At 37.5% G+C, this 24,542-nt stretch overlaps 1 long non-coding RNA gene across 1 annotated transcript in view; it reads left to right on the top strand.

The window, feature by feature from the left end:
• LOC141425719 (uncharacterized) overlaps positions 1-19,323 on the top strand; it is a 31,049-nt gene extending 11,726 nt beyond the window's left edge. The window contains exons 2-3 of the long non-coding RNA XR_012450794.1: positions 13,764-13,854; positions 19,120-19,323. This is a non-coding gene — a long non-coding RNA (uncharacterized lncRNA). The remainder of the gene's footprint in view (positions 1-13,763; positions 13,855-19,119) is intronic.
• Positions 19,324-24,542: the final 5,219 nt, after the last annotated feature.

Here is a 24,542-nt window from a genome sequence, read left to right as displayed (position 1 = left end):
TAGGTGGCAACCCATGGTGGAAACCAGGGATCCTACACCAACCACATTACAGAAATCCCTACAAGATAAAAGATAACAGTCCTGAGGACAAGCTGAGTACCAATACTGATCAAGGTCCATTTAGGAAATCCTGGCAGAGTGGACTCATGTGGTATGACCAGAGAGAGTGCTAGCAAACCAAGAGCACAGGACAGTATTGGAACTAGGAACTGAATGGCAGCACTTGTATAGAGAATAGGACACAGAATTGGTGGAATCCTAAGAGAGGGAGTACACCACACATTAAGTGGGAAGTAAGTGCAGACAGAGGGGCTGAGAGCCTCCAACCTAAAATCCTTCACCAAAAAGTATAATCAGATCTCCACATCTACCTCCCTATGCTGGGAACCAGCCCAGGGACATGAGTAGCCATCAATCTGCTGAGTTAAGCCTCCAACGGGCTGCCACCTGCTAGACTAACCTGTTTAGATAGTGAGGGAAAAATCATATGTACTGGAGAGCAGTGGAAATCACTATATTTTTTGTCAAGATCTTTTTAATTTTTTTATTTTGTACGTTTGATTTGGGTATTTTTGTCCTGTGTATCTGGTTTAATTTTAGTTCTGCTGTTTCTCCCTTCCTTTTTTTGTAGTCATTATTTGTGAACCATAATATTCACCTTTTAAATTTCAATCTTAAACCCATATCTTCTCCTCCTCTTACCTGTTGTCCTCCCCCATTTCTATTTTCTTTCCATCTACAACCAGAGTGTTCTCTTGCTTGTCTTTCTTCTATTTCTATTCTCCCATCCACAGTTCTTCTTTGTTAACTATATTTTTAACAGGTAGTGAGAATGCCAAATAATTTTTTTCATTTTTTTTTCTTATTTATTTTTCTTTCTTAATACACCTACAACTAGATCTTTTCTGCCTATCTCATTCTTCTTTCTCATTATCTCCTTCTATTAATCTTAGCTGCCACCCCTTCTAGCCTTATAACTAACCATGCAATTTGTATTATTCATTAGCATTATCCTTCCTATCTCCTTATCATTAGCACCCTTATTAATTAAAGTCTTCCTGGATCACAAACTATCGTCTTTGCTCTTCTATTCCTCTAAAGATATTGGAGCAGTGGCAATGACTGATCTTTATTATGGATTGTTGTATTCTCATGGTGGGTGTCTATCAATTCTTATAGCTTCTGCAGCTAAGATTCCTGTTCCTGAGTAGAATAGAGAGCTGAATCCCATGTCTTGAGCATCGTGGGTAAATATTTGACTTCTGAATCACACAGCCCCAGTCCAGTGACAAGAAAATACAGCACAACTCAGCTACCACAATGTTTAGTATTACCTAAACATTGTGAAAACTCCAACTGAAAGGATGCAGAAGACTAAAACCTCCAATTAAACTTGGCCTCATATATGTAAATGTCAATGTAGAAACACAAGTAATATGAATAAAAGGTAATGTGTCTCCTCCAAAAGTTAATAACACCACAATAAAGAATTGAACAATAGTGAAGTGAATACAATTTCAAATAATGAACTCAAAAGAACATTTGTATGAATGGTCAATGAAATTAAACAGAACATGTATAAGTACCTGAATGAACTCATAGAGGATACAAACAAACAACTAAACAAAATAATGAAGACAATGTCGGGCATTAAAAAGAAATTTAATAATGATACATAAGTCCCCCCAAAAAATCAAATTGAAATTCTGGAAATGTAAAGCTCAATTGATCAAACTTAAAAATCAATTGAAAGCCTTGTTAATACAATGAAACAAGTCAAAAATATAGTAGCAGTGGTTGAAGATAAAATAGAGAATTTAGATAAGACAAAGACAAAAAATTCAGCAAAATATAAAAGGAACATACAAGACCTCTGGAACACCATCAAAAGACCAAATCTACAAATCACAGATATAGAAGAAGTAGATGCAGTACAAGTTAAAGGAATAGATAAATATTCAATAAAATAATAGAGGGTCATTCAGGAACAGGAGGCTTTCAGAACACCACATAGGCAGGACCAGAGAAGAAACACCCCCTAAATATATTGCAGTTAAAAAACCAAATATACAGAACAAAGAAAGAATATTAAAAGTTGCAACAGAGAAGCAACAAGTCACACATAAAGGCAAGCCAACCAGAACTCCAGATTTCTCAACAGAAACTCTAAAAGCAAAGGATGATACATTCCAAGCCCTAAAGGAAGATAACTGTGAACTTAGATTACTGAATTCAGCAAAGCTGTGCTTCATAATTAAAGAAGAAATAAAAACAGTCCACAACAAGGAACTAAAAGAATTTTTTTCTTTCTAAATTTTGGGTTTTTTTTTTCTTTATTCATATATTCATATGCACAAATAATGTTTGGATCATTGATTTTTTTGGGAGTTTTGTTTTTTGAGCTCCCTGTATATTCTGCCTAGTAGTCCTTTGTCTGATAGCTAGCAAAGATTTTCTCCCATTCTGTGGGTGGCCTCTTTAATTTAGAGACTATTTCTTTTGTTGTGCAGAAGCTTTTTAATTTCATGATTCTCATTTGTCCATCCTTTCTCTTAGTTGTTGAACTGCTTGAATTCTACTGAGGAAGTATTTGCCTATACCTATTGTTTCCAGTGTATTCCCTGCTCTTTCCTGTAGTAGCATCATGGTTTCAGTTCTGATATTAAGGTCCTTAATCCACTTTGAATTGATACTTGTACAGGGTGATAAACATGGATCTAGTTTCAGTTTTCCATAGGCAGATATCCAGTTTTCCCAGCAACATTTGTTGAAGAAGCTGTATTTTCTCCATTGTATGTTTTTGGCACCTTTGTAAAAAATTATGTGGGCATAGCTGCATGCATTCATATCAATGGAGAATGGGCACCCTTGTCTCATCCTGACTTAGGGGAAATTGTTTCAGTTTTTCCCCATTAAGTATGATGTTGGCTATAGGTTTGCCATACATAGACTTTATTATGTTGAACTACATTGCTTCTATTTCTGGTTTCATCAGAGCTTTTATCATCAAATGGTGTCAAATCTTATCGAAGGCTTTTTCTGCACCTTTGAGATGATCAAGTGGTTTTTGTCTTTGCTTAACGTACTGTATTACATTTAATGATTTGTGTATGTTGAACCAGCCTGCATGAAGCCAACTTGGTCATAGTGTATAATCTTACCAATATGTTTTTTTTATTGTTTTATTATTCATATGTGCATACAAGGCTTGGGTTATTTCTACCCCCTGCCCCCACCCCCTCACTTACCACCCACTCCACCCCCTCCATCTCCCCCCACCCCCTCAATACCCAGCATAAACTATTTTGCCCTTATCTCTAATTTTGTTGAAGAGAGAGTATAGGCAATAATAGGAAGGAACAAGTGTTTTGCTGGTTGAGATAAGGATAGCTATACAGGGTATTGACTCACATTAATTTCCTGTGCGTGTGTGTTACCTTCTAGGTTAATTCTTTTTGATCTAACCTTTTCTCTAGTTCCTGGTCCGCTTTTCCTGTTGGCCTCAGTTGCTTTTAAGGTATCTGCTTTAGTTTCTCTGCGTTAAGGGCAACAAATGCTAGCTAATTTTTTAGGTGTCTTACCTATCCTCACCCCTTCCTTGTGTGCTCTTGCTTTTATCATGTGCTCAAAGTCTAATCCCCTTGTGTGTTTGCCCTTGATCTAATGTCCACATATGAGGGAGAACATATGATTTTTGGTCTTTTGGGCCAGGCTAACCTCACTCAGAATGATGTTCTCCAATTCCATCCATTTACCAGTGAATGATAACATTTCGTTCTTCTTCATGGCTTCATAGAAGTCCATTGTGTATAGATACCACATTTTCTTAATCCATTCGTCAGTGGTGAGGCATCTTGGCTGTTTTTTTTTTTTTTTTTTTCATTTTTCTTTTATTATTCATATGTGCATACAAGGCTTGGTTTATATCTCCCCCCTGCCCCCACCCCCTCCCTTACCACCCACTCCACCCCCTCCCGCTCCCCCCCTCAATACCCAGCAGAAACTATTTTGCCCTTATCTCTAATTTTGTTGTAGAGAGAGTATAAGCAATAATTGGAAGGAACAAGGGGTTTTGCTGGTTGAGATAAGGATAGCTATACAGGGCATTGACTCACATTGATTTCCTGTGCGTGGGTGTTACCTTCTAGGGTAATTCTTTTTAATCTAACCTTTTCTCTAGTTCCTGGTCTCCTTTTCCTATTGGCCTCAGTTGCTTTAAGGTATCTGCTTTAGTTTCTCTGCATTAAGGGCAACAAAAGCTAGCTAGTTTTTTAGGTGTCTTACCTATCCTCATCCCTCCCTTGTGTGCTCTCTCTTTTATCATGTGCTCATAGTCCAATCCCCTTGTTGTGTTTGCCCTTGATCTAATGTCCACATATGAGGGAGAACATACGATTTTTGGTCTTTTGAGCCAGGCTAACCTCACTCAGAATGATGTTCTCCAATTCCATCCATTTACCAGCGAATGATAACATTTCGTTCTTCTTCATGGCTGCATAAAATTCCATTGTGTATAGATACCACATTTTCTTAATCCATTCATCACTGCTGGGGCATCTTGGCTGTTTCCATAACTTGGCTATTGTGAATAGTGCCGCAATAAACATGGATGTGCAGGTGCCTCTGGAGTAACAGTCTTTTGGGTATATCCCCAAGAGTGGTATTGCTGGATCAAATGGTAGATCGATGTCCAGCTTTTTAAGTAGCCTCCAAATTTTTTTCCAGAGTGGTTGTACTAGTCTACATTCCCACCAACAGTGTAAGAGGGTTCCTTTTTCCCCGCATCCTCGCCAACACCTGTTGTTGGTGGTGTTGCTGATGATGGCTATTCTAACAGGGGTGAGGTGGAATCTTAGTGTGGTTTTAATTTGCATTTCCTTTATTGCTAGAGATGGTGAGCATTTTTTCATGTGTTTTCTGGCCATTTGAATTTCTTCTTTTGAGAAAGTTCTGTTTAGTTCACCTGCCCATTTCTTTATTGGTTCATTAGTTTTGGGAGAATTTAGTTTTTTAAGTCCCCTATATATTCTGGTTATCAGTCCTTTGTCTGATGTGTAGCTGGCAAATTTTTTCTCCTACTCTGTGGGTGATCTCTTCAGTTTAGAAACCATTTCTTTTGATGAACAGAAGTTTTTAGTTTTATGAAGTCCCATTTATCTATGCTATCTCTTAGTTGCTGTGCTGCTGGGGTTTCATTGAGAAAGTTCTTGCCTATACTTACTAACTCCAGAGTATTTCCTACTCTTTCCTGTATCAACTTTAGAGTTTGGGGTCTGATATTAAGATCTTTGATCCATTTTGAGTTAATATTGGTATAGGGTGATATACATGGATCTTGTTTCAGTTTTTTGCAGACTGCTAACCAGTTTTCCCAGCAGTTTTTGTTGAAGAGGCTGCTTTTTCTCCATTGTATATCTTCAGCGCCTTTGTCAAAGACCAGTTGGTTATAGTTGTGTGGCTTCATATCTGGGTCCTCTATTCTGTTCCACTGGTCTTCATGTCTGTTTTTGTGCCAGTACCATGCTGTTTTTATCATTATTGCTTTGTAATATAGTTTGAAGTCAGGTATCGTGATACCTCCAGCATTGTTCTTTTGACTGAGTATTGCCTTGGCTATTCGTGGCCTCTTGTGTTTCCATATAAATTTCATGGTAGATTTTTCGATCTCCTTAATAAATGTCATTGGAATTTTGATGGGAATTGCATTAAACATGTAGATTACTTTTGGGAGTATAGACATTTTTATTATGTTGATTCTACCAATCCATGAGCATGGGGGATCTCTCCACTTTCTATAGACTTCCTCAATCTCTTTCTTCAGAAGTTTATAGTTTTCCTTATAGAGGTCATTCACATCTTTTGTTAGGTTTACACGTAGGTATTTGATTTTTTTTGAGGTTGTTGTAAATTGAATTGTTTTCATACATTCTTTTTCAGTTTGCTCATTGTTAGTGTATAGAAATGCTAATGATTTTTCTATGTTGATTTTATATCCTGCTACCTTGCTGTAGCTATTGATGATGTCTAGAAGCTTCTGAGTAGAGTTTTTCGGGTCTTTAAGGTATAGGATCATGTCGTCTGCAATTAGGGATATTTTGACAGTTTCTTTACCTATTTGTATTCCTTTTATTCCTTCTTCTTGCCTAATTGCTCTGGCTAGGAATTCCAGTACTATGTTGAATAGGAGTGGAGATAGTGGGCATCCTAGTCTAGCTCCTGATTTTAGAGGGAATGGTTTCAGTTTTTCTCCATTAAGTATAATGCTGGCTGTAGGTTTGTCATATATAGCTTTTATAATGTTGAGGTACTTTCCTTCTATTCCTAGTTTTCTTAGAGCTTTTATCATGAAATGGTGTTGGATCTTATCAAAGGCTTTTTCTGCATCTATTGAGATGATCAAGTGGTTTTGTCTTTGCTTCTGTTAATGTGGTTTACTATATTCAATGATTTTCATATGTTGAATCACCCCTGCATCCCTGGGATGAAGCCTACTTGGTCATGGTGAATAATCTTTTTGATGTGTTGTTGAATTGGTTTGCCATTATTTTGTTGAGGATTTTTTGCATCAATGTTCTTTAAGGAGATTGGCCTATACTTCTTTTTTTTGGTTGTATCTTAGTCCAGTTTTGGTATGAGTGTAATACTGGCTTCATAAGATGAATTAGTCAGTGTTCCTTCCCTTTCTGTTTTGTGGAAAAATTTAAGGAGTGTTGATATTAATTTTTCTTTTAAGGTCTGGTAGAATTCAGTGGAAAATCTGTTGTGTCTTGTACTTTTTGGGTTTTTTTGGAGATTCTATTGCTGCTTCAATTTCATTGTGGGTTACAGATCAGTTAAAGTAATCAGTATCCTCTTGGATCAGTTTTGGATGGTCATTACTGAGAAATTTGTCCATTTCTTCTAGATTTTCCAGTTTATTTGAATATAAGTTCTCAAAGTAGTCCCTGATTATTTCCTGGATTTCCTTGGTGTTTGTTGTTACCTTCCCTTTTTCGTTTCTAATTTTACTAATTTGGGTCTTTCAAATCGTCATTTTAATAAGATTTACCAGGAGTTTGTCAATCTTGTTTAATTTTTCAAGGAACCAACTTTTTGCTTCATTGATTCTTTGTATGTTTTTCTTGGTCTCTGTTTTGTTAATTTCAGCTCTTATTTCTATTATTTCTCTCCTCCTGTAACTTTGGGTTTAGGTTGTTCTTGTTTTTTTAGGACTTTGAGATGTAACCTTATTGTGTTTTTAGTATATGCACTCATGGCTATAAACTTTCCTCTTAGAACTGCCTGTTCTGTGTCCCATAGGTTCTGATAGGTTGTGTTTTCATTTTCATTAAATTACAGTAACTTTATTTCCTCCTGTACTTCTTCTATGACCCACTGATCATTGAGCAATGTGTTTTTCAATCTCCAACTGTTTGGCATTTTCTGCTGCTGCTTTTTGTTGTTGAGTTCTAGTTTTATTACATTATGATTAGATAGTATTCAGGGAGTTATTTCAATATTCTTATGTTTGTTGAGACTTCCTTTGTGCCCTAAAATGTGGTCTATTTTGGAAAAAGTTCGATGGACTGCTGAGAAGAATATATATTGTGCTGTTGCAGGGTGGAATATTCTGTAGACATCTGTCAGGTCCATTTGATCTGTGGTGTTATTCAGTTCTAGGATTTCTTTGTTGATTTTTTTGTCTGGATGACTATCTATTGGTGATAGAGGGATATTAAAGTCTCCCACTACCACTGTGTAGGGGTCTAAATGTGATTTTAAGTCCTTTGGTGTATGGTTAGTGAAGTTGAGTGCACTGACATTGGGTGTACATATCTGGATAATTGTTATTTTCTTTTGATGTATTGCTCTTTTATTACTATGAAATGACCTTTGTTTCTTTTGGCTAATGTAAGTTTGAAGTCCACTTTGTCTGGTATAAATATTGCTAATTCTGCCTGTTTGAGGTCTTGAGTGTTTTGTCTAAGAGTTCTTCTGTTTCATCTCTAATATCTATTTTATCTTCAAGCCCTGAGATTCTATCTTCCAGTTGTTCTAATCTGCTGGAGTGGCCTTACACTGTGTTTTTTATTTGATTTAAGGGACTTTTTATTTCCAGGATTTCTGTTTGATTCTTTTTTCTGAAGTTTTCCATACCTTTGTTCAACTCCTCTTTCATATCTTGTGTTGTCTTATTTCATATCTCTTTTTTTTATAGTCTTCTTTGTTCCATGCTGGTGTTTGTTGAAGCCCTCTCTGAGTTCATTTAGTTAGTTTAGTTCTCATGTTTTTTATTTGTGGTGTCTTGGTATTGTTTGAGTTCATTCTGTACTTTCTATTTAACTGTCTCTTGTAGCTTCTCCATGAGTATCTCAATAAACTCATCCTTGATTTCCTCTTTGAGAGATTTTTTGTGGTCATCATTGAACTCATTGGTCATATTTATCATTGTTCTGTAGGGGTCAGCAACTGGGTATTCATTTTCTTCATTTCCCATTAAATCCTATAATAAATTGTTTTTCTTTTGAGGGGTAGAATTTCCTTGTCTTCTTCTTCTGCCCATACTTCTAATTTGTTTTATTGTTCCTGTGTTATTTATTGGCCAGTTGGCAGTTTTAACCACATATTTTCTTCCCTTGATTTAATTGCTGTGTTGTGACTGGCTTAGCCATTAGCTAGGCTTATGTGCTACTTCTGTCCCTGACATGGAAGTGTAAATTAGCAACAACAAATTTTCAAATTAAATACCAGACCAGCTGTGTACATATTATATAGAGAACCCCTTGGTGATAATATCTATCACCAGATAGTATCTATCTAAACAGTGTGAATTGGGGGGGGTAATGGTTGTTTGGATAGACATGGATACTTAGGTAATTTGAAAAGGTGGAGCTAAAAAGGGGTAGGAAAGGGGGGATAGTGGAGGGAAGAGGTGTGGAAGCTATATTAGGGTCATTGTGTGTGTTAGGGTGTAATTTAGTTGTAGTGGAGGGTGCTTGTGTCAGGTATTGCAGAAGGATTGGGGATGTATGGTTGGTATAGTAGGCTAATCAGCTGGTGGTAAGTATGGAGGAGGGATGGGTAGAGGGGTGACAGGTAAGGGAAGACGAGTATGGGGAAGTAAAATCAGGGGGAGAAAGTGGATGAAAAGGAGCAGAAAAAATAGTTGGGGGGAGAACAATGGATTATAGCACAAGAAAAGGAGAGAAAGTGAAGGGAGTAAGATTAGAGATAAGAAAATAGTAATGGTAAAATTAAAAATGCTAAATAAAAAAGGGGGGAAAACCAAGAAAAGAAAGAAAACAACAACAATAAAAAGTGTGGTCAGCTCGGTGAACATTCTGGATTTATTCCTTTGGCATCCAATCCAGGTATTGGCACTGTCCTTCTTGTCAGACAGCTTGGGGGTGAGTCAGCTGGGGGTTTTTTAGTCCTATTTTCCTTTGTCTGATGGGTTGTCTGTTACAAGTGGGAGCTCTGAAGTGGTCTTACCAGATGGCTGGCATGTGAGTAGTAGTTGGTTCCTTCTGCCCACAGAGAAGGTTGTAATTGAGGTCTGTGATAGCTCACTACCAGTTTGTGCAAGGTGGTCAGATCTGTTGTTTTTGCCAGGCAACAGCTGAGTTACCTGAGAGCTGCAACTCTGGCTGGTCAGCTCTTCCCTGTTCATGGTAGGAAAATTCAGTTTTGTACACCAACCACAGTGCAACAAAATTAGCTCAGTGGTCCACTATGCCCCTGCTCTAGGAGGATGGCTTGTCACCCAACCATGCTCTCAATGTTTGTTCCTCAACCCACCCCCATTTGCAGAGTTTGGCTCCTCTAAGAGGTTGGCTTGTCACCCCATCCCCATTCTCAGTGTTTGGTTCTTGCCCCACCTCTGCACACAGAGTTTGGCTCCTTGCCCCACCCCCATTCTCCAAGGTTAGCTTAGCATTCTAGCCTGCCTCTGCTGTCAGCGGTAGATTACAAGTCACTGTCTATGTTTTTCAGTTTTGTTGTGGGGGGGTGCAGTCTGCCAACAAGCTGTCTGGATTATGTTTCCAGGGGAGGAAGGGGTAATGGTCATATGGTACAGGCATTCACCTGTTGGGTTTGCAGATTTACATAGTCAGCTTTGAAATGGGACTGGCAAGGAGAAATGACAGGCACCTTTTCTCAAGGCAGATGTTCACTGAGACTGGGTTCAGCCCAGCAGGATATAGGTAGGCATTCCATGGTATAGGGGTCCAGTACATCACAGGTTTGGTTCTGTTTGATGCTGTATCATCTGCTTTTTTGCAATAAAAAAAAAAAAGAAAGGGGAGAAACAGCCAGGGCTTTTCCCAGAGCAGACATGCCCTAGTGGCTGTGCCACAGAAGGGATTTCCCCAGCTGTTAGGTGCAACTAAAAGCTGGGTCAGCCCTTGGATTTTATGTGCACCCTATGTGTTGTCAGTTATTTAGTTGGCTAAAAAGAATCAGAATTACCCAGATGTAGCTAACCATGTCTCAAAGTGGTTTCTGAAATCATGAAGCTCAGGAATTCAGATTCCCTCTCCTATCTTCTTGAGTACATTTGTAAATGAGGATTAAGAAAGAAGTACACATAACAAAAACAACAAAATCACAGGAAGTACTGGATACTTTTTAATACAAACACTGAATTCTCCAAACAAAAGACATGGAATGGCAGGTTGAATTAAAAAGCAAGACCTGATCTTTTTATTTTTTTTGCTTACAGAAATGCATCTCACTGACAAAGACAAACATTGGCTTAGGGTGAAAGAATAAAGATTTTCCAAGCAAATGGACCCCAAAGCAAGCAGGAATAGCTATATTCTTATCTGAAAAAATAGACTTCAAAAGACACAAAGTCACTTCATATTACTAAAGGAAACAATCCATCAAAAGATGATAACAATTGTTAACATATATGCACCAAACATTGGTGCACCCAAATTTCTAAAACAAACACTACTGGACATAAAAGCATAGATAGACACCAACACAATAACAGGAAAAGACTTCAATACCCTTCTCTCCCCAATAGGTCATCCAGAAAAAAAAAAAATCAACAAAGAAATCTCAGAATTAAATGACACACAGACCAAATGCACTTAATAAACATCTACAGAGTATTTCAACCAGCAGCTACATAATGCATAATCTCAGCAGCTCATGGAAATTTCTCAAAAATAGATAATAAAGCAAGTCTTAACAAATATAAGAAAGTTGAAATAGCCCACTATATTCTGTTAGACTAAAATGGCGTAAAACTAGAAATCAACAGAAAAAGAAACTACAGAAAATATTCAAACACTTGGAGACTAAACAATTAACAATTAATTGACTAAACAGCCAATGGGCCATCAAAGAAAAAATGGAAGAATCAAAAACTCCTAGACTCTAATGAGCATAAAACACAAACTATTGGAAACTATGTGATACAGTGGGTTATAGTAAAGGCAGTGCTAAAAAAACCAGAGAGCTCAAACAAATAGCCTAATGACACACTTCCAATTGCCCAGGAAGTAATAGCAAGAATCAACAAATAGGATTGCATCAAATTTAAAAACTTCTGCACATCAAAGGAAACAGTTACCAGAATCAAGAGACAACCCACAGCATGAGAGAAAATCTTTGCCAGCTATTCATCAGATACTGGAAAGAGAGCTCAAGAAATTAAGCACCAAAAGTACAAGTAATCCAATTAATAAATGGACAAATGAATTGAACAGTCTGTCCTCAACTTAAGTGTAAATAAAGCCAAGAAATACATGAAGAAATTTTCAACATCCAGTCATAAGGGAAATGCAAATCAAAAGTATACTGAGAACCTATCTCACCCCAGTCAGATGGCTATCATTAAGAAAACATGCTGGTAAGGGATCCAGGGTAGGAATGTAGCAATCACTATGGATATCAGGATGGAAATTCATCCAGAAGCTAAAAATAAACCTACTATACCACTGCAATACCATTCTTGGGCATATATCCAAAGGAGTATAAATCAACATGTAAGAGAGATACCTGCACACTCATGTTTATTGTAACACCATTCATAACAGCCAACCTGTGAAATCAGCCTACTTGCCCAACAACTGATCAGTGGATAAGGAAAATGTGAAATCTATCTATCTATCTATCTATCTATCTATCTATCTATCTATCTATATGCACATATATATATATATATATAAAATGGAAAACTATTCACCTATAAAGAACAAGATTATGTCATTTGCAGGAAAATGCATGAAACTAGAGATCATGTTGAGAAAAATAAGTCAACTCAAAAAGCCAACTAATGCATGGTTTCACTCATGCAGAATCTAGACCTAAAATGATAGTAATAACAATAAAAATGGGACGAGAATTTAAAATGGGAATCAGCAAGATGAGGAAAAGTAGTGAAGTGGATCAAAGTACATGAAGATAGCATAATACAACCCACTAAATACTGTTTGAAAAGTGGGGAGAGGTGGGAGGTTGTTAAGGGTGTATAATAGAGGTAGTAAACTTGTTCAAAGTACACTGTACACATCTATGGAATCATCACAATGAAACCCCCTTTTACTATTAATGCATGCTAATTAAAAAAATCCCCTAAATCAACCAATTTTACTCCTAGGGACTTTATCTTATTGTAAAATATATGTGTAAGGAAAGTCAATTAACACTATAAGTTTAGAAAATGAAGCAACATATTTTTTATAAGAATTGTGGAAAGGCAGCCATGCGCTGGTGGCTCATGCCTATAATCCTAGCTACTTGGGAGGCTGAGACTGGGAAGATTGTGATTTGAGGTCAGCTGGAGCAAATAGTTCTTGAGACACCGCCCCCCCCCCCCCCTTCCCCGCCCAATCTCCAAAATAACCACAGCAAAATGCACTGGAGATGTGACTCAAGTGGTAGAGCTCCTGTAAAAATAAATAAATAAATAAATAATTGTGGAAAACCTTTAATATGAAGCAATGCTGATAATCATTTGCTGAAAATATGGTAAAATAATATATACTGTTGAAACTATTTAAATTCAAATACAGAATAGTATGAAAATACATGAAGGAAATATGGCTAAATGGTCACATGAAGTCTATGATGAGATATGAGTGATGAAAATTGTAGATGGGAAATTTGTTGTCTTTAATGGGAAAAGGGATGTCTCTCACCATTGAAAAGAAATGCGTGAATGCAAATATAGATAAGTTACTGAATACTTGGGGAAGAAGAAAAAAAAGTTTCATGTTTTTTTGATATTAGGTACTGCTAAGAAAACAAGGTCTTTGGAGAACAGGAGAAAGGGATCAAGATGGAGGGTAAAGACAGAGGGCTGAAGAGAAAGCAGATGGTTTATAATGACAAGACAAAAAGATATCCACTGTATGATTCCAATTGCATAATACTCTTGAAACGACAAACCATAGGAATACAGAACAGGTTAATGTTATGTTGAGATCAGGGAGGGTGAAGTGGGGCAGTGGCTGGGCAGTATGGGTGTTCTCATAAAGGGGAAACACTAGAGATCCCTGTGGTGATTGAAATGTTCTGTAGTTTCACTTCATGCAAGGAATTACCATTGGGGGAAAGTGGGTAATGATACCCTGGGTATCTTTGTAGTTTTTCTTAAACCGCAAGTGAATCACAATTGATCTCCACATAGGAACTTTAAAATGCGTGGATAATGCAGGTTACGGAGGGGATAGTGCAGATACCAGGTCTCTACTCGGAGATTGTGATTTAATTGGTACAATATGTAACCTGGAATATAAGTTTTTTTGTCTTGATTTCATTTCTTTTAGCAACCCACGGTGTTGTTTAATGTGCAATCAAGATTAAGAAGCACCATTCTGGATGCTGTCACTAATTTGGTTATAAAAGCCCGGAAAGCAGGTAATATACTGAGCCACAGGTAGGGGGTTATAGGATGGAAGCATTGAAAAGACAGAAAAGGAAGGTGAGGCTCTTGGCAGAGCAATAGTTGAAAAATGTGGAAGCCCATTCTGGAGCCCTGATTCCATGGAAAGACATAGATATGAAAGTGGGAAGGCTTTGTTACATTTCTTCCATTATAATTTCTCACTGAATGTTCACCTGTAATAAGATACCAGGTAAGGAGGGTAACCGTTATTGTCTTTCTTTAAAAAACAAAGCTGAGGCACAGGGAAGTTAAATAATTTGCCCAAGATTACATAGCTACTGTGCACCAGAGCTAGCATGAGCAGCTTCTCCCTAAATTTTCATGTTAGCGTCCATTTAAGTAACCACCAAACAAAAACAAAATTTCACTAAATCATGAAACTACAGAAAATTGAACATTGTGTTACAGGAGTTTTAGGCCCAGGCCCAAACTCCTTGGTTTAGGTCAGGTCTAGCCACTTATTTCAATACACCAAATAGAGAGACAACAACTGGTGCAGGTCAGAGAGGGATTTAATTGATGCAGCATGGGCATATTTCAGGAAGAGGCAAGATAGCATTTGAACCCATCTTCCCATACAGATGTTTGTTTTAGGTTTAAAGAGAAGAGGAAGCACTGGGGACAGGGAATGAGGTATGCATAATTATTAAACAGTCCCAGTCACAGGTGTGTTCCACTGGCCATAGGTAGTAAGACCTACAGTGGCATGCACAAGTGGTCCAGTAGCTCACCTCAGGATTAGTCAGGTGGGGCCTTGTTACAATGCCTGGCAAGTTGTCTGTGCTGCAGAGGCCCTGATGGTCCTTTCTTTAGGGGTAGTTTCTCTTGTGAAGATGCTATGAGATCAGTCCTGTCCTTCCTAGAACCCAAGGTGATTACAGGAGAGAGATTCAAGGTAAAGGAGACAGATACAAAATGGAAGCCAGGATGCCAAACTTTGCTGCTTGTGGGCCCAACTGGGAGTCAGTGCTTTTCAGCAAATTCAGCCTTTAAATAACTGTTATAATTTGATGGTTCTAACTTCTAAGTATTTGGAGTAACCTCATAAGGACATAAAGACTTTCAAGAATAAATAGAACACAGTTAGAAAATTAATTTCTCTGAAATCTTCTGTAGCTCTCCATCAATTAAAAACTGTTTATGCAGGTACTTTAGATTTTTAGAGAAAGTGGCTTAAATATAAGATGGTTTTTGAAATAATTCACTTCAAAAGTATTTACAGTTCTTCTAAGCAAGGTGAAATACATAAATTACATGATAAAGTTCAAAGTATGAAAAACAGTTTTTCACACTTGTTACCAGAGAGTCTGACCTTAGTCCTTGTATTTAGCGTAAGATGATTTCAGGTAAGACACAGAAGCAGAGTGACAGCAAAGCAGACTTTATTAAGAAAACAATATACTTTCAGTAGATTGGAAGTGGGTCAACTCCAGAGTGAGAACTTTTATTTTCACCCTTGTATAGTACAGGCTTTTATTAAAGTATAAGGGGTCCAGAGCATTATGTTCCTCCCCATGACAGCTCAAAGGGCAAAGGTCACAATTTAGTTACACAGGATTACAATGTGTTATTGCTCAACCTGGCTCCTGGAGTACGGTTTGTTTACTTTATGGCCTGGGTCTTTGTTTTGTTAAGTTATAAGAACTATGTTCTGGGAAGAGGCTTAAATAAAACCTTTTGTTAATATTTAGATGAACTAAAAAATATCTATGATATCCCAATGAACTTGGTAGCTATTTTTATCTTATTGTTATAGGAAACTCAAACAGAAACATGGGACTCTGAAACAAGGAAGGAACGCTTTATTGTGCCAGCACAGACTCAGCAGACTCGTGTCCAAAGGCTGAGCCTAGAGAACAAAGGGGTTTCACCTTATATACCCTTGCAAGTAGGTTACAGAGGCAGCAAAATTTAAAAAACAAGGTTTAACCCATATATGGTTATATACAATTCTATAGGCTGCTTCACCCTAGTAGTAGTGCCCTTCTAACCCTAGTGCTATGTGACCTTCACGTTTTGGATTCTTTATGATTTATCTTTCTGCTATGCCATCCCTTCTCCCCCCGTGCCGCCCCCCCCACTACTTTATCAGAACACAGGCCTGTCTGTTTCTCTTCTGGTCCTTCTCCCTGCTTCATTATCAGAGGCTGAGTGACTATGAGTTTGAAATCTTAATTATAGTTTTTTTCTCTCAGACTTGTGATCTCTTCCTCCCATGGTCACTGCTTATAATTACCTACTAACTGACATACTTCCCTTTCAAGGACTGGAGGCCCTTTGCATGTCTCTCTCACTCATCTTTAACTGCTACCCATTATGCTGACCTGGCTCAAAATTTCTTTCCAGATGCAACAATAATATATCATCATTAGGAAGAAATAATGAGAAGAAATGGTGAGAAGGCAGGATGAACATAAACAGCCTTCACTGGTATGAGGTCACTGTTTTCTATGAGAGGTACTCAACTTCCTACTTGAACCATGGCTGAAATAGCCTCTGAGTGCCTTGATGGCTGAACATGGGAAACAAATCCCAGGGAAAGAATTTACTAGCCAGCCCTATGCAATTGGGGAACCAGAGCTTCTCAAAGCAAAATCTTTGAAAGAAGTTTATACTTTCACACCTATGAACCCTGTGATACCTTCAAGACATCTTGCCTTGTTTCAGTGCAAATTTTGCACTGGGACTGGGGTTTGAACTCATGTTTGCAAAGCAAGTGCTTTACTGCTTGAGCCACACTTCCAGTCCATTTTGCTCTCGTTATTTTGGAGATGGGGTTTCCTGAACTATTTTTCTGGGCTGACCTTGAATTGAAATCCTCTATATCTCCCAAGTAGCTAGGATTACAGGCCTGAGCCACCAGCACCCAGCAACTTAGCTTCCTTTCAACGGCACTAATCTCTTTGGCAACTGCTCCCTCCTTGGCAGCACCTTTAATCGCACCACTTTTATAGTCAACTTGCAAGTTTCCAAATATTTGTGCTCTGCTCACTGCACACCTCTGCAATGAAGTATCCATAAAAACCTAAAAGGACAGAGTTCAGAGAACTTTTGTACAGCTGAACATGCAGAGGTTCCAAGAGGTGGAATAAAAGCTCTGTACTCCTCCCCACATACCTTTCCCTATGTCTCTCTTCATTTGTATACTTTGTAATATCCCTTATAATAAAATGGTTAACATGTTTCCCTGAGTTTTATAAACTAATAATTAATAAAACCCAAGGGGGCTGTGGGAACTGATTTATAGCCAGTCAGAAGCACAGATAAACCTAAAATTCCTTAGTGGCATCTAAAGTGGGAGGGGCAGTCTTGGGGACTGAGCCCTCTTCCTGTGGGATGTGATGCTGTCTTTAGGTAGATAGTGTTGAGATGAATTGAAGTTGAGGACGCCCAGCTGCAGACCTGCTTACCTTGCTTGCTTGTGGGGAGAAATGATCTGTGGTGAGGTCAGATAGTAAGTTGAGTTATTTTTCTTCTATATCCTCAGAAAAAGGAAACTGAGAAACAAAGAGACACTGAGGATTTTCCAAAATCATAAGGCAGTAAAGGAACATAGCTTAGTGTTTGCAGGAACAGAGTTGACAGCAAACTACTGGTTTGGACCAGCTCTGCCATTTTATAACTCTGTAGCTTTAGGCAAGTTACTTAACTTCTTTTTGCCTCAGTTTTTCCCCTCTGAAAAGTGAACATAAAAATAATGTTTATATAGGATTAAATAAATTGGCGTTTATAATTGTGATAAGTAATTGTTAACTAAAAATAAACTTCAGCAAACTTTGGAGCAAAGTATTAGACAGATGTTTTCTGAATACTTAAGGAATCAGTGATCATGAAAAACCAGGAAGGCATCCTTAACATGCCACATTAAATTGACCTAATTTCATTTTTTAAAAAGCTAATTAGATGGTGGATGGGGAACAGGATAAACTTAATGAATCTTGACTTCAGTGAAACACTTAATAAAGTGTCCCATGATTTCCTCGTTAGCCGATAGAAAATGGTAAGTAGATAATTATGTGGCTAGGAAGTTCTACAGCAGATTAAATAACCATGTAAGAGACGTTAACCTGGAGGGAAGGTCTTAATGCCAAAGGTCCTTTGTTCTTTCAAATACGGTATTTCTGTTAATGACTTAGAAATACAGATAACAAATTCATAAAAATCTTTAGGTTTAAAAATGATGACTAGGAGGTAAGTCATCTAAAAATAGATTTTTAGAGTTCATTTAGTTCAACCTTTTATCTAACACCGAGTTCCCTCTAAAATAACTCCAAACATATGATTGTTAGCCTTGATGATAAAACATGGAACTTAGGAGTATTTTCTCTTCTTAAGCTCTTCTAATTGCTAGACTGTTCTTCCTCACATTGAGTTTAAAGACATTAATGTGATTGGTAGTAGCCAAGAGCACAAAGTACTTGGGTTTGAATTCTACTTTCTCTACTCATTAGCTATATCACAAGGGGCAAGTTATTGAATCTTTTTGTTTCTTGATTTCATTCTATTTAAATGAGAATAATGTAACTACCTCCATAGGATTGTAAAGAAGATTAAGAGAATTTTAAGTTCTTAGGGCTGACTATGCCTAAATAATGGTAAACACTAAATAACTATTAGGTAATACTAAGCAAAACAAGTTTCATACACGGCCTGAGAGCCTCTACATGAAAATTCCAGAAATATTTAAAAAGAAGAATTATGATACTCTGTCTTCTCTTTTCTCCAAGGTAAATATGCCCAGGTGTCCACATATCCTAGTCATCCTGCTCTATGGATGCATTCCAGCTGTTAATGCTCCTTAAAAATGTTGTATGACAAGAATGATATTCAAAACATTTAATAACCAACAAATATCAGACCACACATTGGCTCTGAAGATTTTGTACAACTGAGCTAGTGTGTACTGGTTAAATGCTAACACTAAGTTTGATCAGACAATGGCACTGATTCCCTTTTTATTTTAGTCCTTTATTATCAGTGCTCTGAATTGGCAATCATTTCACATCTCTGAAATTTTTGTTTCAAACATTCCACTTCCTAAATCACAACCTCCTTCCTTTCCAATTGTATTTATGTTTCTTTTCTATAGTTATTTGATTTCACCATGACCTTCTAGTCATTGATTCTATAAACCTGCTAACTCTATCAGCCTCTGAAACAAGTACAGATTTTTGCTGTAAAGGGAAGCAGAGAAATGGGGTAACAGCTAGCTGATTTATTTTATTTTGTTTTAATAGAATACTAGAATGTATTTGAAACTGATGTGAATGATAGAATAGAAGGATGATATGAGAAAGAACTCAAGGAAATTCATGAAAAGGTAAGTCCCAAATTTATCTCCTAGCCCAAATTCCCCTCTAGCTCAAAAGTTATATCTATAGCTACTACTTGTAACTCAACCTGAATAAAATAAAAAATTTTAACTTGGCCCAAACAGATATCTCCCCCCAAATCTATTTCCAATCTCTATAAATGCTACCTCCAAACCTCAGCATCCTCCTAGATTTGCCTATCTAATTCCATACTCACTCCATCAAGAAATCCTATCAGTTCTAGCTCCAGATCTGTCCATTTCACTTACATTCCATTGTTGCCATCTTCTAGTAAGGCAGCATTATGTATTTTCTAAAACAGTACTATAAGAACTATCTGCAGTGAGGGAACTTTCTGTATCTGCACTGCCCAGTATGGTGGCGACTTACTACATATAGTGACTACTGAGGAATTGAAACGTGTCTAGTGCCAGGTCTTATTTCATTTAAAATAATTTGAAAGAACACTGCAAGTCCATAAATTCAGATTAAAAACAAGGTCATATACAATGCTAAAATATCGAGTATCTCCCTCTCTCTGCTGAAATGAGGTGTGCTACTTCTTTACCAATTCTAGTTTTATCCTTCCTCTGGTCAAGTCTTCCCATGACTGGATAGCCTGCTTCTTGAGAGCAAACAATCCAGAACAAAGTTCATTTCATTATGCCCACTTGACAGTTTCCCAAAGCCAGAATCCCACAATAGGTATTATAGTTTGGATCTTGAATGTCTCCCAAGGACCCATGTGTGGAAGGCTTTATCCCCAGCCTATGGAGCTATTGGGAAGTAGTGGGACTTTTAATAGGAGAGACCTAATGACCTAATGGGAGCGAATTAGATGATTTGGGGTGTGCCCTTGGAGTGGATATTGAAATCCCACCGCCTTCCTGTCAGTCATCATTTCCTGGCCACCATGCTGTCCCACTATGATGTACTGTCTCATATGAGCCCAAAGGCAACTGACATCGGTCAACCAGAGACCTAAATCTCCTGAACACAATAAACCTTCCCTCCTTATAAGTTGATTGTCTCAAGTATTTTGTCATGGTCATAGAAAGCTCACTAATATAGAAGGTTCTTTCTAACACCCTCTTACTGGGATATACTCTCTGGTTTTCCATGTGTATGGTCTCTCTCTGTGTAATAAATTTATTAACTCATTAATGAATTCTCTGTAATGATTTATTAATCCACATTTTCAACTATAGGTGTGTTTCCGGTCTCTTTGACTGAAACACACTGATGAGAGTTAGGCTTGGGGGATCTGAGACCTCGTGTTACTTGTAAGAACTAATAGTTTGAACTTTTGATTCTTCCATTCCCCTAGTCTCTAATTGCTTTAGAATCCTTAATAGGAACTAAACTGATAAGAAAGTTACACAACTTTGGGATTTCAAAACAAAAGGCTGAACTTATGGGTGTTATAAATCCTTGAATATCATTGGAGGGGACAAGGTCCCCAGGAAAAGATAGCACAAAAGCTCTCCTCTTGTGCTTTGTGATAAGATAAATTGCAGTGATGTCCTTAATGGCAGAACCAGGAAGAAATTGAAGAAAATGATGCAATACTGGATTGTAAAAACATGGAAAAGTTTCCCTCCAAGTCAGTCCCAGAACACAAGACTGCCAGAGACCCAAGCAAGATAGATACCACGTAAGTATGTAGGGACTTTATAAGTCCCTACAGATTGCTCTAACTGGTCTTTCCCCCTTTTAAATTTACCCTGGGTCTAGAAAGGGTCACCTATGGAAGGATGAAACCAGATACTGGTAACACTTCAAAAAAGTTACCTAAACACATGACCTCTGGGGAATAATGAAACTAGAATGCTGACTAGTGGTAAAATGGCATGGAATCATGGTACTAAACATCAAGAAGCCCTGAGAATAGGAGGTCAATGCCAGTAACCATGGTCTCATGTTCATCCCACTGTACCAAATCATATGCCCAGTTTGATGAAGAAATTGATCAGAAATCAAGGGCACTAAATTATATGGTTCCCAAGGTAGATGGTCATATTTTCCACATATATGTCTTAAATAATTTTTTTTGGCAGTACTGAGGATTGAACTCGGGGCTTCATATTTGCTAGGCAAATGCCCTACCACTTGAATCATGCCCACAGTCCTTTTTGGCTTCTAGTTATTTTTTGGACAGGGTTTCACATTTTTTTCCCTGGGCCAGCTTTGAACCAATCATTCTACTTATATCTCCAATGTAGCTGGGATTACAGATATGTACCACCATGCCCAGCTTATTTGTTGTGATGAGGTCTTGCTTATTTCCCAGGCTGGCCTTGAACCTCCATCCTCTCTCTTTCTCTCTACCTTCAGAGTAGCTGGGATTACAGATGTGTACCACCATGCTCAGTGATATTTCTTTATTCTTATGATTATAAAAGCAATACATGTTTACCATAGAAATTTCAAAAATATGAAGTCCAGAGAAGACAAAATGTTTCCTACAACCCTATCCTCTACATAACTAATACTCATGTTTTAAAGCAAATCTTCCTATGCTATAGAGACATTTTTTAAAAGTTTATGCCACTTTCCACCATTGTAACCTTTTCCCTCGCTTTGTTGTGACTATTTTCCTATGCTACTGAATGTTACATATAAATTCTAATGGTTCTATATTTTTATTCACACACATGTATCATAATTTTTGTTAGCCATATTTTAATCTGCAATCAGGAATATGAATGAGTCAGATCTTTAAAAAAGGTATGATATATAAATGTATTTCTGTTATTGGAAAAGTGCCTTAAAGGTTTTCTATGCTTATCTGGAGAATAGAATGGAATACACATGACATTCTCTCTCTTGAGTTCATTCCTACTTATCCCCTCGCTTCAGGTAGGGAATCCTGATAAGCTAACCATGATGCAGTTCTTAGCTGTTCCTCAGCTAGGGACCCATCTGTGTATTCTCTATTTCTAATCTGCCTCCACTAAAACATCATTTTTTAAATTCGAAAACCACATATTAAGCACTGTTTGCCAAGCATGGTCCCTGTAGGCTTTTTGGACACAACAGTGGGGCATGTGTGTTGTGACTGAGCAGCAATGAAGGTTGACATGACAGGTATGGGTTGAGAACTGGGAAGTGGGAAAAGTAGTGAGGGAAGCAGCCACAAGCCATATCACATAGAATCTGTAAGGACTTTTACTATGGAGGAGTAGGGAAAACATCGGAGGCTTCTAAGAAGAGAAGTGATGTGATCTAAATTATTCACTTAAAAAATTTATTCATTTTTAAATAACCACTGTATTATGAATAAAATAGGTGAAAGGAAGGCTTATACCAGAATGGTATGATGGAATTGTCTAGTAGTTAGATTCTAGATCTATGTTGCTGAAAAACCCACGTGTTAACTATACTTGAAGTGGAATGTGGTAAGTCAAACATGATGAACTTTAGTGACTTGAGCAATTAATTAGTAAAATAGAGTGGCCATCTACAGAGGTAGGAAAGATTAGTTGAAGGAGAATTTAAAGACAGAAGTAGGAAACTAAGAGTATAATTCTGGTTAAGTTTGAGATGCTTATTAACTATTCATGAGGAAAGGGAGGCAAGTGGATATATAGTGCAGTAAAGTTCAGTAAAGAAGTACCAGAGATACAAATTTGGAAGTTATCTACATACAGCTTGTATTTAAATCTGGGGGTTGGGTGAGATCACTTAAGAGTGGGTATAGGTAGAGAAGAAGAGAGTCAAGTACTAGGTCCTAGGACACCTCAACCTTCCAGTGGTAGAAAATATGAGGAATAACTAGCCAAGATACTCTGAAGGAGACCAGTAAAGTGGGCCAAGGGAGAGCAGTTTCCTAGAGGCTAAAAGAAGTGAGATTCAAGAAGGAAGGAGAGTTCTTCTGTGCCAAATGCTGCTGTTAGGACTGAGAAGTGACTATTGGATCTGGTCTTATGTATTTTTCTTGCTCACAGTTTTAAGTCACTTGGCTTCATTGTTTCTGGGCATATGTTTCAAACCATGTGTTGGTATTCTGAATTAATTATAGGATTAGTTGAGACATTTTATTCTATTTTGTTTACATTTTACCCATAAGGTATATTTTGACTTACATAACTTGGACTTGATACAAATTTCTTCTTAGTAATCTTCTTCCAACACTTTGTATATTACCTTTCGAATTGTATTCCAATTAATATATGTCCAAAAAGGAAAATTAAAAATTAAATGAAAGTTGAAATGGGTGGAAGCAAAGTGTGATGATTCTTTTTTTTTTCTTTTTTCTGGTAAATGAGGATGAAATAATCTTAATGCCTGGAGCAATTCTGATAACTATTCAGAATTAACATAATAGTGGTCAGGTGTGGTGGTACACATCTATAATCCTACCACTTGGGAGTCGATCATCCTGACCATCCTGGACAAGTCCCCATCTCAAAAATAAACCATATGGCAAATGTGTTCTCCATGATACTCAATTTCTATTAGTTGCGATGGGTCTCAGTTTGTCGGTTTTCGTTATTCTATCAGTGCCTTTGTTCAAATTAAAAGAACACTGAACAAATGAGATCTTTAATAAGCTGATAAAAAATAACATCAAACAGAAAAAACTAAAAAGAACAAATTACTAAATATTAGTACATTAAGGAACTAATTCCCAAAGATAAAAAATACTTTTGTGCTTGGGATAATAACTACATTGTTATAACACAAGTGCTATGGTTTGGATCTGGAGTGTGCCCCAAAGGCCCAAGTGTTTAACGATTGATCCTCAGTGTGGCACTATTAGGAGGTGGTTGTAACTTTTAAGAGGCAGGGCCTAGTGGGAGTTTTTAGGTCACTGGGGACATGCCCTGGAAAGTGATGATGGGACCCCAGCTCCTTCCTCTTCTTCTCTTTCACTTCCCCAAACCTGTGAGACAAAATAAACCTTTCCTTTTTTAAAGTTAATTAACTCAGGTATTTTGCTGTAGTTATGGAAAGCTAACACATCAACTATCCAGAAAAAATAGAAAAAAATGCTTAGATTCTATGAGAAAAAAGAAAAATCTGGCAATCTTAGACTTTATACAGATTTAGCTGTAGGCCTCCACAGATTATAGAAGTCATAATCATAAACACTATTTCTCCTCCCCTAAAGATGAAAAATGAAACAAAGAAAAACAATCTATGTATTTATGCCCTATATATTTAGGGTTAGTGTTAGCGCTTGCCATTGCTCTGGCAAAAATGCCTGAAATAAACAACATGAAAGGAAGATTCATTTTAGCTCACGGTTTCAATGCATGGTTGATTGGCTCTATTGCTTTTGAGCCTGTGGCAAGGCAGCCAATCGTGGTGGAAGCACGTGATATAACCCTCACTTCTCCATAGTA

The sequence above is a fragment of the Castor canadensis genome, chromosome 8, assembly GCF_047511655.1.
Source record: "Castor canadensis chromosome 8, mCasCan1.hap1v2, whole genome shotgun sequence".
Taxonomy (NCBI): Eukaryota; Metazoa; Chordata; class Mammalia; order Rodentia; family Castoridae; genus Castor; species Castor canadensis.
Note: the sequence above shows the minus strand (reverse complement) of the source record. Positions and strands in the feature narration are given on the sequence as shown.